Here is a 14,087-nt window from a genome sequence, read left to right as displayed (position 1 = left end):
TTTTATGATCTTGAGGTATGATCCTTCTATCCTACCTTCTTCAGGGTTTTTATCAAGAAAGGATGCTGTATTTTGTCAAATGCTTCCTCTGCATCTATTGAGAGGGTCATGTGGTTCTTGTCCTTTCTTTTATTGATGTGATATATCACATTGATTGTTTTGCAGATACTTAACTGGCCATGCATCCCAGATATAAATCCCATTTGATTGTGGTGAATAATTCTTTTAATGTATTATCAGATTTGGTTTGCTAATATCTTGTTGAGAATTTTTGAATCCATGTTCATCAGGGAAATTGGTCTGTAGTCTACTTTTTAATGGGGTCTTTGGTTTTGGAATCAAGGTAATGCTGGCCTCATAGAATGAGTTCAGAAGTTTTCCTTCCATTTCTATTTTTTGGAACATCTTAAAAAGAAAAGGTGTTAACTCTTCTTTAAATGTTTGGTAGACTTCCCCTGGAAAGCCATCCAGCCCTGGACTCTTGTTTTTTGGGAGATTTTTGATTACTGATTCAATTTCTTTACTGGTTATGGATCTGTTCAAATTTTCTATTTCTTCTTGTTTCAATTTTGGTAATTTATATGTTTCTAGGAATTTGTCCATTTCTTCCAGATTGCCCAATTTATTGGCATATAATTACTCATAATATTCTCTTACTATTTTTTGTATTTCTGCAGTGTTGTGATCTCTCCTCTTTCATTCTTGGTTTTATTTATTTGAGCCCTTTCACTTTTCTTTTTGATTAAACTGGCTAAGGGTTTATCGATTTTGTTAATTCTTTCAAAGAACCAACTCCTGGTTTCATTGATTTATTCTACTGTTTTGTTTATTTCAGTAGCATTGATTTCTGCTCTAATATTTATTATTTTCCATCTTCCAGTGACTTTGGGTTTTATTTGCTGTTCTTTTGCCAGCTCTTTAAGGTGTAAGGTTACCTGAGACCTTTTTTCCTTCTTTAGGAAGGCCTGGATTGTTATATACTTTCCTCTTATGACCACCTTGCTGTATCCCAGAGATTTTGGGCTGTGGTGTTATCGTTTTCATTGTCTTCCATGTACTTTTTAATTTCCTCTTTAATTTTGTGGTTAACTTATTCATTCTTTAGTAGGCTGTTCTTTAATCTCCAAGTATTTATTGTCCTTTCAAATTTTTTCTTGTGGTTGATTTCAAGTTATAGATAGCATTGTAGTCTGAAAATATGCATGGTATGATCTCAATCTTTGAGGGCTTACTTGTGTCCCATTATGTGATCTATTCTGGAGAACATTCCATATGTACTGGAGAAGAATGTGTATTCTGCTGCTTCAGGATGCAATGTTTTGAATATATCTAAGTCCATCCTGTCCAGTGTGCCATTCAAAGCCAGTTTCCTTGTTGATTTTCTGCCTTAGATGATCTGTCCATTGTTGTAAGTGGGGTGTTGAAGTCCCCTACTATTATGGTATTATTGTCAATGAGTTTCTTTATGTTTGTGATTAATCAATTTATATATCTGGGGCTCTCATGTAGGGGGCATAAATGTTGACAATTGTTAGGTCTTCTTAGTGGATAGACCCCTTAATTATGATATAATGCCCTACTTCATCTCTTGTTATAGTCTTTTTTTTTCAAATCTAGAGTGTCTCATAATTATGGCTAGTCCAGCTTTCCTGTGGCAACTATTAGTATGATAGATTTTTCTCCATCCCCTTACTTTCAATCTGAAGGTTTCTTTAGGTCTAAAATGGGTCTCTTGTAAACACCATATAGATGGATCCATATCCATTCTGTTTCCCTGTGTCTTTTGATTGGAGCATTTAGTCCACTGACATTTAGAGTGAGTACTGAAAGATATGAACTTACTGCCATTGTGTTGCCTGTAGAGTTGGAATTTCTGGTAGTGTTCTCTTGTTCTTATTAGTCTTTGTTGCTTTGGTGTTTTTTGTTTCATTTCATCTTTTCTCCCCTCAGAGAGTCCCTCTTAAAATTTCTTGCAGGGCTTGTTTAATGGTCACAAACTCCTTTAGTTTTTGTTTGTCTAGGAAACTCTTTGTCTTTCCTTCTATTCTGAATGTCAGTCTTGCTGGATAAAGAATTCTTGGCTGAGTATTTTTCTGACTCAGCACATTGAATATATCCTGCCACTCCTTTCTGTGCTGCCAAGTTTCTGAGAATAGGTCTGCTGCAAACCTGATCTTTCTTCACTTGTAGGTTAAGGACTTTTTTTCCCTTGCTGCTTTCATGACTCTTTCCTTATCTGTGTATTTTGTGAATTTAACTATGATATGCCTTGTTGATAATCAGTTTTTGTTGAACCTAATGGGTTCTATATGCTTCCTGGATTTTGAAGTTTGTGTCTTTCCCCAGTTTATGAAAGTTTTCTGCTATGATTTGCTCCCATAAACCTTCTACCTCTTTTTCTCTTTCTTCATATTCTGGGAGCCCTATGATTCAGATGTTGTTCCTTTTTAATGAGTCACTAGGTTCTCTAATCTTGTCATGCTTTTTTGCCTTAGTTTCCCTCTTTCTTTCTGTTTCATTATTCTCCATAAAGTTGTCCTCTATATTGCTGATTCACTGCTCTGCTTCATCCATCTTTGCCGTTGTGGCATCCATTTGAGATTGCATCTCAATTATAGCATTTTTAAATTTTGTCCTGACTAGATTTTACTCCTTTTATCTCCACAGAAAGGGATTCTATGCTTTTTTCAACGCCAGCTAGTATTCTTATTATTGTGATTCTAAATTTTGTTTCAGACATCTTGCTTGTGTCTGTGTTGATTACATCCCTGACTGTCATTTCTTCCTGTTCATTCCTTTGGGGTGAATTCCTTCATTTCATCACTTTGGAGGAAGAAAAAGAATTAATAAAATAAAAAATTAATTTTAAAAAATTAAAAACAACACATAGAAATCAAATAAAGGAAAATAGATCCTAGGTGTGTTTTGGTTTGGTTGTTGAAAGAAGCTTGGTAGAATAGAGAAAAAAGGGAAAGAAAAAAAGGAAAAAAGTAGGAAAAACATTTGAAAATTTAAAAAATGAATACAGTAAAATAGAATAAAATAAAATGATGAAAATAAAATAGAATTTAAAAATTACAAAAATAAAAAATATAGTAGAAAAAAATTAAAAATCTTTTTATAAAAATGGAAAATAAAAAATAAATTTTTTCTTTCTGTATTCAAGAATAAGAAAAGAAAAGAAAAAGAAAAAAATTGAATAAATGGACCAGTGAGCACAATGAAATACAGTTGGAATTACATCCAGTTTCCCCTAGAAGTCAAACTTTGAAGCACTTTATAGTCTATAAGCCAAGTAGGTGGAGAGACTTGTGTTCCTCTAGAGCATGGTGGGTGTAGTTGTACGGGGCTTGGTGTAACAGCTCCAATCTCCACTAGATGGTGCTGCTTAGTTTACTGGGGTGGATCATTGTGGCATATATACATGTATATGTGCATGTGCGGGAGAGGTGAAAATGGCGTCACTCAGCTACCCAGTCTCTAGTGTCAGAGCTCTGTGCAGCAGTCAAGCACCCCTCCTTTGTCTTGGCTTCCGTCCACTCCCTGTTTCTATGCTGTCCACAACCAAGCCATCAGCCTGCCAGGTGGCACCTCACTCTTGAATTTTATCTCAGATGGGGCTGTGTTTCCAAACCCCTTACTTCTGGGAGCCCTGTGGCTTTGACCCACTTCAACCCCCTCGGGGAGGGTCTCATGGAGCAGTGGCCAGTGCCTGCCTGCCCGCAGGAATATTCGAGGGACCATGCTGCTGCAGATGCCTAAAGACTGCAGCCAGGTGCCAGCCACCCCCAAAAAGGTTCCTATGATCCTGTAGCAGCAGCGTTTCAGGGATTATGGTAAATCACAGCACACATCTGGCACCAGACTTTACTGCCCCCTAATGTCCTTGTTCCAACACCAGCAAATATGGCTGTTCTCCGGGGTCTGCTGGGACCTTTACCTGTGGGGAGGCTGCACAAAATCTACCAAATGTCCTCTTAGCAGTGGAATGCCTCTTCCCGTGTGATCTGAGGACCCCTCAGACATCACTGTCTGCTCCTGGGGATTTGCGCTTCCCACCAGAGCTCCATCAGGTGTCAAGCTGCAGAGTTTCTGACTCTGCACTCTCCTGTTTATAGAGTCCTAATGGCATTAAAACTCTCTCCTTTCTCCTTTCTCCCTTTCTCATTTAGTCTCTTATGGGTGTTTCCACTCTTTCTCTTTCTCTCCAGCTGCTTTTGGAGCGAGTGCTTTTCCTGTATTCTCCCCCATCTCTGTTCTCTCTCCACAAGCAAACACAGCTGTCTACCCTCTGTGGCTTCTCTCCCCCACCCCGATCACCTCTCCATGCTGTGTACCTGCTGAGTTCTGTTGGTCAAGTTATGTAGATTGTTGTGTTCTCAGATCAGTTTTCTATGTGTGCGAGATGGTTTAATGTTGATCTAGCTGGATTTCAGGGATGAGAGAAACAGAAAAGTTCCATGCTGTTCCACCATCTTGGCCCCTCCCACCCAAAAGCAGAAATCTTTAAAATCACATAAATATTTATTTAGTGATTTTTTTAAACAAAAGTATTTTATTTATTCTTTTGCAACTTATTTTTCACTTAGAAATATGAATATTTTGCTATGTCAAAACACATTTTTCTACAGTGCATTTATTGAATCGGTGATAAGGATTTATTTACTCATTTCCCCTATTATGGAAATTTAGCCAATTTCACTCTCTCTTTCCCTCAGCCATTAAACAAAGCTGTGATGAACATTCTTATGCACTTGGAATTCAGTTCTGTAAATTCCTCAGAGAAAATATTTAGAAATAGAGTTTTTGAGTCAAAGGGTATATGCATTTTTAAAGCTTTTGATGCATGTTGACAAAATAGCTTTTTCCAAAGGAGGTGTTTAAAGTCTTATGAGGATTATCTGATCTAAAATTTTCATAAACAGAGTAGAGTTTAGAGCAGGGAATTAGAAATTACAAAGGGAGGTCATTACTGTGTATCCTAAAAGTGTCAGGACCATAATAATTGGGATAGTTGTTCTTAAACACTGTGCAAAAGTAAGTTCTCTCTACCCCTGTGGACTGGTTTAGAAAAAGAGAGCTAATCTAAAAATTGGGCCTCTTATTGTCTATTAATGGTGTACTCATTGATGCATTGGTAATTTTGGTATCTCAATGAACCTACAGGTTCTGAGTTGCAAAGTATTAAAATCCTAGAGCTTCATTTTTTATTTATTTTATTTTTTTTTAATTTTTTTTAACCTTTATTTATTTTTGAGACAGAGAGAGACAGAGTATGAATGGGGGAGGGGCAGAGAGAGAGGGAGACACAGAATCGGAAGCAGGCTCCAGGCTCCGAGCCATCAGCCCAGAGCCTGACGCGGGGCTCGAACCCATGGACCGCGAGATCGTGACCTGAGCTGAAGTCGGACGCTTAACCCACTGAGCCACCCAGGCGCCCCGAGCCTCATTTTTTAAAAACCCAGAGAAAATATATGGAAATAATATTATAGTAGAAAAATAATTAAACTGTAAAGGAACAGATTCGTGCCGTGTCTACTGAATTTAATACTTCTTACATAAAGAATAGCCTTGACTCTGGGTGAAGGTTCTTATACTTCTGGCTAGGATCTCAAGAACAGGCCACCAAAAGTAAGCTTTTAAATAGAAAGCAGCAAAATGGAAGTTAAGGGTCTCAACAAGAAGCAGAAATAGATCTTCCTTAATCAGTCATAATTCTTTGCTGTTCTCATTAGCTTACTGCAGCCTAATGGAAGGGCTGTCCTTGCAATTTTCATTTTTCCTAGAAGCCTCTAGTGTCTAATAAATTTCTATTCAGAGTTCCAGCCTCATACTCAGCACTTTTTGCTAATGATATTTTTGCTTCTAAAATTTACACATGGAAGATCACTTTCTGTAGCCATGTCCAAGGGCTAGAACCTTTCTCTTTATTTTCCATACTCCTTCCTGTAGTAAATGAAATCAATCAATCAATAATAGACATCTAATTTTCATTAGGCACAATTCTAGGACTCCATTTATTACCTGACCTTAATAATCTCCATTCTAATATGAGGGCCATGTTGACACCTTGAGTCTCCAGGTATCACTGTCCACTCAGCCCTGTACTAAATATTCCTCAGAATGTGTGGATGCTTTCTTTTCTTCAGTGTACAGTTATCTGAGTAAATGACTACAGGTACTTTTTTGTGGGGGGGGGGGCGGGAAGGAGAATCATTACCTGATGCTACAGTGTTACTCCTAAAGATCTGGCCATGTCTTCAGTCAGCAGATTCTGGATCTAAAAATTGGCTCAGAACCAACAACTAGCAAGGGGTTAGGAACTTTTCATTGGGGAAATCATCCTCAACTTCCTGATCATCCATTTTTGTCTTTCTGTAGTTGTAGATATTTAAATAATACTCTTGTTGGCTGCCCATATTAGGGATGAGCATGTCATGCTTTATTAACCATCTTCACAATTCCCTGCTGGTTAGATCCTCTTGGCTGCCCCTCTAACCTTGCTGGCCATCATAATAATTGTAACTTTTTGGGTTTTTACAGTTGAAGTACCACCACTTGAGCTCTAATCCTTTGGCCCCCATCATCCCAACTTCATGCCTATTGACAAACCCAAACCTGACCTGTGGCTACTAGTCACCACTGAACTTATTAGTGATGCTGTACCCCTCTCACCAGCACATTTCTTTCTTTCTTTTTTTCCACCACACATTTCAAATGGCCTTGGTGGAATGGTGTCATTTGGCTTATTCTATGCACCCTACTCCTCTGGTGGGTGTTCCAGTCTTATTAATATATCCATTCTAGCATGACCTCTTCCCTCAGTCTCTTTTATTCTTCCTTCTACTATCTGCCAGGGCAACTCAGGCACTTCTACTCTGCTCAACATAGCCATTACTCTTTCTAGGCTTCTAAATGTTATCTCAGCAGTGAATTTGCACCATTCTCGAATCCTTGCTGGGGTGTTAAATTCCATGTTCCAAGCAAACATCCCTGAGTCAATGAATTCTTGATGATCCAGTCTTAAATTCTGACCCTCTTGATCAGGCATCCTCAAAATTTAATCCCAGGAATATAGCCCTGGTTCCCGTTGATACATGCTAGCTAATTCTCTCAACTCCTGGACTGTGGAGTATCTTAATTTCCTTAACTGGGTAGTGCTGGGCTTCAGTCCAGGCATCAGCCTTTCAGCCAGGAGAGAAGATGGGGCATTTCTGAGGAGGAAAACTGCTGTCTTAAAGGGAAAGTCTTCTGCACTGTTCTGCAACACAGAACAAGTGCAACCTCTTACTGGCGAAGAGGGGACCACCTTGTAAGCTCTGGGGCCTCAGGGGCATATTCAGCTCCAACATCTGGGCATCAATCCAGATATCCCTAACCCATATTTCAGGGTACTGTATTTTTCCATTCTGAGTCCTGATGTGATAACAGACCTATCTCGATTAAGCATTCAAATGTCTCTTTGAAGCCCTGTGAGGATCTGACCTTCAGTTTTCTATTTAGCTTTGTCTGCTCTTCTACCACAGGATATAAGCATGCCTTTATAAACAAAGGTGCCTCTTGTCTCATGTCATCACCAGTGAAATCTTTAACACCCACATACCACATTCAGGATGGTATTCTTCTTTCCTACAAGGTGGTGAGTGAGCCAGTCCCAATTCCCCATCTTACTTGGACCTTTCTCATTATCATTTGCAGTAGTTTGAGTATGTCAAGAGGCAGACACAAAGATAGGATTATATATGCCAGGGATTGGAAGCATGGGTAGTTTTAAAAGGGGAAGAGAGCCTTGATGTCTGTGGAGAGAGGAAAGAAAGAATAGGGCATACAGAGTCTTAGACTATAGCACAGTTCCAAAAAAAATGATTCTGTCATGCTGATGGGAAATCCTCAAGCCAAATTAGTTTGTAGGAGTCCTGCAACTTGCTGGAATGGGCACACTTTAGTACCTTTGATCACCATGTTTAGTCACTGTCTGGGAAAAACAGCTCATGGGAAATAGAGGCTCAGCACGAACACAGTTGTGAATGCAGAAGGGCAGCAGCTGGAGCAGATAATTGGTTATACTCCATGTAGAAGGATTTCTGAGTGGCATATTTCATGGCACACACATACACACTCACACAGAGTCATTGCTTAAGATCAGTGAATCTTCATGTTCAATACTAGCAGATGAAATTGTCTGAGGAGCTGTATCCAGAGAAAGAGGATCCGGGCATCTCCAATTCAAATTCAAAATATACAAACACACACATATATTGTACACATAGGAATCAGACTCTACCATACCATTATTATTACAATTTTTTTAATTAAAATGGGTTTGTACAACCTTTCCTGGCCTGTCTAAAAAATGACCCCCATTTGTGGTTTTGTTTCTGTGTGAATATATATGCCAGATTTCCCACAGCTGACTGATAAATGAGTCTTTGGAACACAATAAAATTATAAACTGACAACTCCCTGTAGCCATGAGAGGCGCATTTGGGCTTCCCCTAGGCACATGAGATATAGATCACCGAGTGTGTGCACTATCACTCTTTCAGTGGCCTTGGCAAAGCAATTTGTCTATCCATGCCATTTCTGGACAAAGATTCTTAGCAACAACGTTCCACTTTTACATCCAAAAGAAAAGTAATGCAATATAAAAGTGTGGCTTTTGTATGTGACCAACATGACTAGTGCATATGTTTCTGTCTCATTATTCTATTCCATGTTGATAATCTGCTGGTTGTATCCAAGTCTATCCACAGCCTATAAATTCCTTGAAAGCAAGGACCATGTCTCATCATTGATTACACTCAATACCCAAGTGACTAAATCAGTGCCAACAAGTATTTAGTGACCTTTTCCATTAACCCTCTCCCTCCTTCTCTGGATCAGTTCTTTATTGTTCCCCATTAGAATCACAATATTTGGAGAGATGCCCCATATCTCTGTATAATCATTTCTTTTCCCTGAATTATTTAGCATCCCCACCCCTCCCTCATGGGAGTGCTGAGTCTGCCCTAGAGCCAAAATGGTTTTAAGTCAAGTAAGAAGTGTTGTACTTCTTACTGCCATATAGTAAGATTTACCACTGGCTCAATGGGACCTTTGCCAAAAAACTGGTTAGTGTGTCATCATGGCATCTTAAGAAATATCTTCCTAAGAAAATATTTTTTCATGACTAAAGAAGCCAATTTTCATAATGTCCCTAACCAGAATCATAACTGCCACCTCCACCTCCACCCCACCAGAACACGCCATATTTAGAGGCTTCAAGACACATATATGGAAGTAAGATTTTTTTTTTTTATGGTTACTGACATGTTATGGAAGAGGTTGGACTGTGGATATTAATGCGATGGTATGATTTCTTGGGAATTCTTCCCAGTCTTTCAGTGATATACATTTTTTTCAATTCAAATATGCTTTATAATTTTCAAGAAAATTGATATCTGTTTTCTTGTTTGAAATTTAAAATAGGCTTGGGAAGTAGGCAAGACAGATATTATTATTTACACTTGAAAAATAAGGAATCTGAAGTACCACAGAGTTAAATGGTGTAACTAAGGAGTAAATTTGTTACCAGTGATTAGAAAACAGAGAGATAAAAATGGACTATAATCTTTAGGAAATAAAATACAGCAAACAATAAATATGTACTGACTACACTCTAGGTGCTGGGCATTGCAGCTAGACTCAAGAACACAAGGACAAGTAAGATCAAGACCTCCAAGAGTTTAGAATCTATAAAGTGGTCTTAAACTCTTCCAGTAAAAGACCATTTTTCATTAAAACAAATAAAAATCTTTTTATTAGAGGCACCTGGGTGGCTCAGCCAGTTAAGCATCTGACTCTTGATTTTAGCTCAGGTCATGATCTCACAGCCATGGGATCAAGCTTCACTTTGGATTCTGCAATGAAAATGGAGTCTGCTTGGAATTCTCTCTTCCCCTGTCTCTCTGGCCCTTTCTGGCTAGCATGTATTCTCTCTCTCCCTCTGTCTAAAATTAAAAAAAAAAAAACTTTTTATTATAGTTGTAAATCAACAAGGTTACAAATCAAATAGTGCAGAGTTGCTTATGATGAAAAGCAATAGTCTCCTTCTCCTTACCTTTCTGCTGCCACTTATCTTAGCCCCTCTCCAGAGGCGACCTTTTTCATTAAAAGAAGTATGTTAAACCTTTTTTTAGTAATTTTATTAGAAAAAAACAAACTACACAAAAAGTGTATAGAGAATAATAAAATAAATACCACCTACTCACCAATAACTATCTTTGTTAAGATTGAGAAGTCTTTACATATGGACATATTTGTTTCAGATCTTTATTTTTTCTGAGAGAAAACATCTCATATAGTTAAAGCCACCTGAATGTTCCTTTCCAATCCCACTGTCCTACATCTCAACACATAGGTAACCACTAAGCACTGAATTTTTAACTTACATTTGTCCACATTTTTATTTTACTTATACTACATACATGATACACATAGATGTATATATATATCTAGCTATATACATGTAGAGAGACATATGCACACGTATATACATAGTATGTTATATAATGCTGCAATGTATTTCCATAGTGAATGTATGATGTTATTTTTATATTTTGACAATCTATATCATTCTGCAACTTGCCTTTTTTTACTCTGCTTATGTTTTTGAGATTTCTCTCTCCTAATACATGTATCTCTAGTTTGTTTTCTTTAAATTACTTATCAGTTCTTACTGATGGACATTTAAGTTGTTTCTTATTTATTGTTACTGCAAACAACATAGCATTTAGTCTTTCCCCATTAAATATGAAATTAGTAGGTGAATTTTATTAAGCCACTCTATTGAGGTTTTAATGACATATAAAAAGCTGTAGATATTTGATATATACAACTTTATGTGTTTAGAGATAAGTATATGCCCATGAAACTATCATCACTATTAGCGCCATAATCTTATTTATTATCTCAAAAAGTTTTCTCCACACCCTTGACTTTGGAAAGAGGTGTTGTTTGTTTGTCTTTTAGTGGTAGAGCACTTAAAATAATATATCCCCTCTTAGCAAAATTTTAAGTATACAGTATTGTTAATCAGTGGCCCTGTATCATACAGTGGATCTCCAGAACTTATTTATTTTGCATAACTGAAACTTTGTACTCTTTGATGAACACTTCCCCATTTATCTCTCCCAACCCCTCACAACCACCATTGTACTCTCTGTTTCTGTTTGACTATTTTATTTTTTATTTAAAAAATGTTTTTAATGTTTATCTATTTTTGAGAGAGAGAGAGAGAGAGAGAGAGACAGAGTGTGAGCAGGGGAGGGACAGAAAGAGGAAGACACAAAATCTGAAGCAGGCTCCAGGCTCTGAGCTGTTAGCACAGAGCCCAACACGAACCATGAGATCATGACTCGAGCCGAGGTCCAACGCTTAACTGACTGAGTCACCCAGGTGCCCTTGTTTGACTGTTTTAGATGGCACATATAAGTGAGATCATAAAGGCTTTTTCTTTCTATGTCTGGACTATTTCATTTAGCATAATGTCCACCAGATTAATCTATTCTAGCAACCTAAATATCCATTAACAGTTAAATGGGTAAAGAAAAGGTGGTACATGGATCTACAGCTGCCCAGAGAAAATGGCCACCCCAGCACTTTCTAAGCTCTCCCTGCAGGTGCCATACTTTAGTATAGTACATCTGTGGTCAGGCTGTTTGCCAAACTTGTGAGGCAACCGTTTCAGATATATGGTATCAAAGGTCTGTTTGCCACCGCTATTTATTCAGCATCTAAACAGAATAAAGTAGATAAGGAATTGTTGAGAGCACAATCTTGAAAGAACCCAAAATAACTGCTTCTGTTATGAATCCCTGCATAAAGTGTTCAGTGAAAGTGAAAAGCCTAAATGACATGAAAGCAAAAGAGAGGTTCGATCTCCTCACATCTAACCTGGTCAATTTGCTTGTTGAAAATGGTCACTTGAACACTATCCCTGGAGTCATTTCTGCCTTGTCAACCGTGATGAGCATCCACCCTGGAGAAGTCCCTTGCACAGTTACCACTGCACCTCCTTTAGATGAATCCACTCTATGAATTAAAAACAGTACTGAAGACCTTCCTAAGTAAAGGCTGAAATTGGAAGTTAAGACTGAACTGTCAATCATGGGTGCACTGATTGTCTGTACTGGAGAGAAATATGCTGATACATCTGTGAAGACCAAGATTCAGAAGCTAAGCAGGGCTTTGTGGGAAATTTTCTGAAAGTGTTGATTCTCTGTCAGTGAAAATTCCTAACCTTGGAGCAACAATAAAATGCTTCCTGAACAACAGCAAAAAGAAAATGTGGTGCAAGCATACAATGGAGTATTTTTTAGCCTTACAATGGCAGAATTTCCTTCTTTTTAAAGGCTGAGTAATATTCCATTGTATCTATATGCCACATTTACTTTATCCATTTAACTATTGATGGATATTTAGGTTTGTTTCCATATCTTGGCTATTGTGCATAATGCTATAATGAAGGTGAAAGTGCAGATGTCTCTTTTAGACCCAGATTTCAATTCCTTTGGATATGTATCCAAAAGTGAAATTTCTAGATCAAATGGTAATTCTATTTTTTAAAGTTTTTTTTAAAGTGTACTTGTTTATTTTTGAGTGAGAGAGAGCATGAACACACATGTGCACACAAGTGGGGGAGAGACAGAGAGAGAGAATCCCAAGCAGGCTCTACACTGTTAGTGTGGAGCCTGATGCAGGGCTTGAACCCATGAACTGTGAGTTTGTGACCTGAGCTGAAATCAAGACTTGGATGTTTAACCGACTGAGCCACCCATGTGCCCTGGTAATTCTATTTTTAATTTTTAAGGGACCTCCATATTGTTTTCCATAGTGACTGCACTAATTTACATTCCCACCAAAAGTGTACAAGCATTCCCTTTTCTCCACGTCCTCGCCAACACTTCTTCTCCTTTGTTTTTTTGACAATGGTATCCTAACAGGTGTGAGGTGACAGCTTATTGTCGTTTTAATTTGCATTTCCCTGATGACTAGTGATGTTGTACACATTTTCATATCCCTGTTGGCCATTTTTTTTTTAATTTTTTTTTTTCAACGTTTATTTATTTTTGGGACAGAGAGAGACAGAGCATGAATGGGGGAGGGGCAGAGAGAGAGGGAGACACAGAATCGGAAACAGGCTCCAGGCTCTGAGCCATCAGCCCAGAGCCTGACGCGGGGCTCGAACTCGCCGACCGCGAGATCGTGACCTGGCTGAAGCCGGACGCTTAACCAACTGCGCCACCCAGGCGCCCCCCTGTTGGCCATTTGTATGTCTTCTTTGGAGAAATGTGTATTCAGGTCCTTCGCCCATTTTTAAATTGAGTTATTTGTGGTTTGTTTCTGTTGAGTTATAACATTGCCAAATATATTTTGGATATTAACCTCTTATATGATATACGGTCTGAAAATATTTTTCCCATTGTAGGTTGGCTTTTCATAATTTTTTTTTTTTTTTTTGCCGTGCAGAAGCTTTTTAGTTTGATCTAATCTAATTTGTCTAGTTTTGCTTTTGTTGCCTGTACTTTTTTGATGCCATATCCAGGAAATCATTGCCCCATCCAATATCTAGAAACATTTCTCCTATGTTTTTTTTCTAAGAATATTATGGTTTCAGGTTTTACATTTAAGTCTTCAATTCATTTTGAGTTTATTTTTATGTATAATGTGAAACAAAGGTCCAGTTTTAGTCTTTTTTTTAAATATGAAATTTATTGTCAAATTGGTTTCCATACAACACCCAGTGCTCATCCCACCAGGTGCCCTCCTCAATGCCCATCACCCACCTCCCCTCCCTCCCACCCCCTGTCAACCCTCAGTTTATTCTCAGTTTTTAAGAGTCTCTTATGGTTTTCCTCCTTCCCTCTCTGTAACTTTTTTCCCCTTCCCCTCCCCCATGGTCTTCTGTTAAGTTTCTCTGGATGCACATAAGAGTGAAAACATATGGCATCTGTCTTTCTCTGTATGACTTATTTCACTTAGCATAACACTCTCCAGTTCCATCCACATTGCTACAAAAGGCCATATTTCATTCTTTCTCATTGCCA

At 38.1% G+C, this 14,087-nt stretch overlaps 1 protein-coding gene and 1 pseudogene across 2 annotated transcripts in view; both read left to right on the top strand.

Moving 5' to 3' along the window:
* Positions 1-14,087, top strand: part of HPSE2 (heparanase 2 (inactive)) — a 740,027-nt gene that overhangs the window by 452,235 nt on the left and 273,705 nt on the right. The window lies entirely within an intron of this gene.
* LOC125148414 (ATP synthase subunit O, mitochondrial-like) lies at positions 11,625-12,246 on the top strand (annotated as a pseudogene).

The sequence above is a fragment of the Prionailurus viverrinus genome, chromosome D2 (genome assembly GCF_022837055.1).
Source record: "Prionailurus viverrinus isolate Anna chromosome D2, UM_Priviv_1.0, whole genome shotgun sequence".
Taxonomy (NCBI): Eukaryota; Metazoa; Chordata; class Mammalia; order Carnivora; family Felidae; genus Prionailurus; species Prionailurus viverrinus.
Note: the sequence above shows the minus strand (reverse complement) of the source record. Positions and strands in the feature narration are given on the sequence as shown.